The sequence below is a fragment of the Olea europaea genome, chromosome 16 (genome assembly GCF_002742605.1).
Source record: "Olea europaea var. sylvestris chromosome 16, O_europaea_v1, whole genome shotgun sequence".
NCBI classification, from domain to species: domain Eukaryota; kingdom Viridiplantae; phylum Streptophyta; class Magnoliopsida; order Lamiales; family Oleaceae; genus Olea; species Olea europaea.
Genome location: NC_036252.1, coordinates 19,994,833 through 19,998,696, shown reverse-complemented (window position 1 = coordinate 19,998,696; position 3,864 = coordinate 19,994,833).

The window sequence follows — 3,864 nt, the reverse complement described above, 5'->3', positions numbered from 1 at the left end:
CATAATGATCTTTGTGAATTTGAAAGAACTTTAACTCGTGAGGGCAAAATATATTTTATCACTTTTATCAATGATTTTTTCAAAATATACAATATTTATTTATTGAAAAATAAAAGTGATACTTGTGATAAATTCAAAGTTGTCCTCCAAGAGGTTGAAAATCAATTTGGTTGAAAAATCGAAAGACTTAGAAGTGATAGAGGTAAAGAGTATGATTTTATTGCTTTTAATTCTTTTGTTCATTCAGTGAGAATAATTCATGAGACTACTCCATCATACTCACCTGTAACTAACGATGTCGTGGAAAGAAAAAAAAAAGACATTGGATTGATTTGACAAATGCCATGCTTATTGAGTCAGTTGCTTCTTAAAACCTTTAGGGTGAAGCAATATAGACTGCATGTTATGTGTTGAATAGGGTGCCCCATAAAGAAAACAAAAATCACACCTTTTGAGCTGTGGAAAAGGTATAAACCAAGCATGGAAATTTTAAGGGTTTGGGGCTGTTTAGCTTTTGTAAGGTTAACAGATCCTAAAATATTGGGTGTTAGAACTGGCACTTGTGCTTTTCTTGAATATGCAATAAATAGTACAACTTAGACGTTTTTAAGTATTGAAAATAATATTATTTTTGAATCAAGTGATGCTGTTTTTCAGAAAGATAAATTTCATTTCAAAACCAAAAATAGTGGGGGGAAAAGGTAAGACAAAATATTTTATTAGAACCAAGTTCTTTTAATCCTTTTTTAAGCCAAGAAAATTTTCAAATTGAACCTAGAAAGAGTAAAAGAGCTAGAGTTGGAAAACGATTTTGACATTGACGACTATGTTTTCAACACTGAGGAGACTCAACTTTCTTTACAAGAAACTTCTACGTCATCTGATGATATATTTTGGAAAGACGCTATAAATGATGAGATGAATTCTTTAGTTTTCAACAACACTTGAAAATTGGTAGAATCACCACCCGGTTGTACAACTATTGGTTGTAAATTGGTACTTAGAAATAAATATAAATTAAATGGTACAATTAATAAATTTAAGGCTTGACTTGTTNGTACAACTATTGGTTGTAAATTGGTACTTAGAAATAAATATAAATTAAATGGTACAATTAATAAATTTAAGGCTTGACTTGTTACAAAAGGAGTTAAACAAAAAGCTGATATTGATTTTTTTAATACTTTTCTCCGATAACTAGAGTCACATCCATTAGATTATTAATCATAGTGGCTATAATTTATAATCTTGGAATTCATCAAGTGGATATAAAAACTGCATTTTCAAATGGAGATCTAGATGGGAAAAATTTTGTGGATCAACTTGAAGGCTTTGTATAGCCTGAATAAGAAAGCAAAGTGTGTAAGCTGAATAAATTCCTATATGACTTAAAACAAGCACCTAAGTAGTGGTATGAAAATTTTGATTCCTGTATGATTAAAAATGGTTTTAAAAATAATGAGTGTGATAATTGCATGTAAATTACATATCTATTGAACATTTACATGTCATTGTCAGTCTCTATGTGGATGATTTGTCGATACTTGGTTTAAATTTACATGTTATAACTGAGACAAAGAGCATGCTTTGTAACCATTTTGGTATGAAAGATCTTATTGAGGCTAATTTCATTTTGGGTATGAAAATCACAAAACCATGCGATGGAATTTTCTTGATTAGTTGCATTATGTCGACAAAATGTTGAAAAAATATAATTACTATGATTATAAGCATGTCATTACTCCTTTTGATTCTAGCGTTCACTTCCCATGAATAATGAAAATGATGTGACTAATCAAAAGAAATATGCTAACATAATTGAAAGCTTGCGTTATAAAACTAATTATACTAGACCTGACATTGCATATGCAGTATGAATACGTAGCAGATTTACTAGAAAGCCATGAAGAGATCATTGGCATGCCTATAACATTTAATGAAATACTTATTTGGTACAAAAAAAATTATGGCTTATTTTATAAAAAGTATCCTGCAAATCTTGAAGGATTCAGTGATGCCAATTGGAAGACTTTGTTAGGCAATCTCTACCACGAGATATATTTTTACATTGGGTGGTAGTACTATATGTTGGAAATCTACGGAACAAATCATTATTGCTAACTCAAACATGGAAGCTGAGCTTATAGCTTTGGCATTAGCAATTGAGGTAGCAAATTGGTTAAAGGATTTATTATGTGAATTTTCTTTGTGGGAAAAACCAGATCCATTTGTGTTAATTCATTATGATAGCATTGTACAATTGGTAGAGTAGAAAATCATTATTATAACAGGAAATTCAGACCTATCAAGAGAAAACATACTACAGAGAGATCCTATATAAGTAATAGCATCATAAATGTTGATTATGTAAAATTTTGTAATAAACTTGCAGATCCAATTATCAAGAGAAGAGCACATCGAGGGGATGTGATTGAATCCCATATAAACAGGAGCCATGCATAAGGATACCCAACCCAGAGATGAGATTCTGAGAACTGGGTTTAATGTGAAAAACGAATCATAAGGTGGTTGCAAGAAATGCACCATCTATTTTATTTATTTTATTATTGTCGTCTCTGTGGTGTGAGTGCATTTATCCTGTAATGGTTTTGGAGGTTGCATTTAAAAAAAAAAAAAAACTCTAAATTGAGATCTATCGCTTTTATTAGTGGTGTGCAAATATTATAGGAGCACTCCTGATAGATTTTACCTATGTGAATGTGGAGGTGGGGTCGCTTCCAATGAGAATTGAGCTTATTCTCAAATACGCTCATGAAACTAGGATTAGCACTAGGTAGTAATTTTCTGGCTATTAAAGCTTATGTCAATACTTGGATTGTTCTGTGTGGATGGAAAATATTTATTTTTCTTCAGTAGTCATAGTTCAATGCTGAGCACACTATTGTCTCTGGAGTAAAGGTTTCTGTTTCACTAAGTGAAGGTTCAATGCAAAGCACACCTTCGTGATGCTTAATAGTCTCTCTTTGCCTAATAATCTTTCTATTCTTTTTATATTTAAAATGAGCGGGGAATGTTAGTGCATTTTAATATCAAAATTCATTCTTTATATTTCTTTTAATAGCTTTGTAGGTTTTGGGAGTAGGAAAGTGAAGAAGGTTGGAGGTTTGAAAAATGAAAAGTGAAAAGATTCATGTGTTTATGACACCTCTTAGGCTTGATATATCCTAATTAATCCTTTTCTCAAGTCCATGGTACGTCATTAAAGGAGCTACCCAAACAACCCAATATTGATATACTAAAACTCGCACTATTAAGATCCAATTATTTGGCCCAAATAAAAATAAAAGTAATACTATTTCACTTTAGTTTCTCAACTATCAAAATAAAAAAAAATGGAAATTACAGAAATCCAAATCTTTAAAGATCACAGTTCAAAATTCAAGTACAATGTTTGATTGTTAACAAATCAGGTATTAATAGATTTAAATCCCCTAATTCACATTTCAAACCCTAATTGAAATTTCACCCCTCCCATTACAAGACACTTTCCCATCCCCTCTCTTTGTGCTCGATGTCGGCATGGGGATTAAACACTGCAACTAGTGATGAAGGAAGGGCAATGGCATGGGGTGGTGTTGACACTGGCATAGGAGGCGACACTGCTGGGAACGCAGCGTTTCGACATGAAACTGTTCTTTCCTTTCAGAATTTGAAGGCAATGGTTTCCGAACTATTTTTTTTCTATCCGAACGGTTCTTTTCTCTTTCCGGCATAGGGGAGGCATTTGATCTGCATTTATCTCTCTCCGTTCGATCTGCATTTTTTTGGTTGGAGCTGCTGGTGACTGGTGAGGTGTTTATGGCAATGGTGGCGGTCGACGATGGTGATGTGGTGGCACTTGTG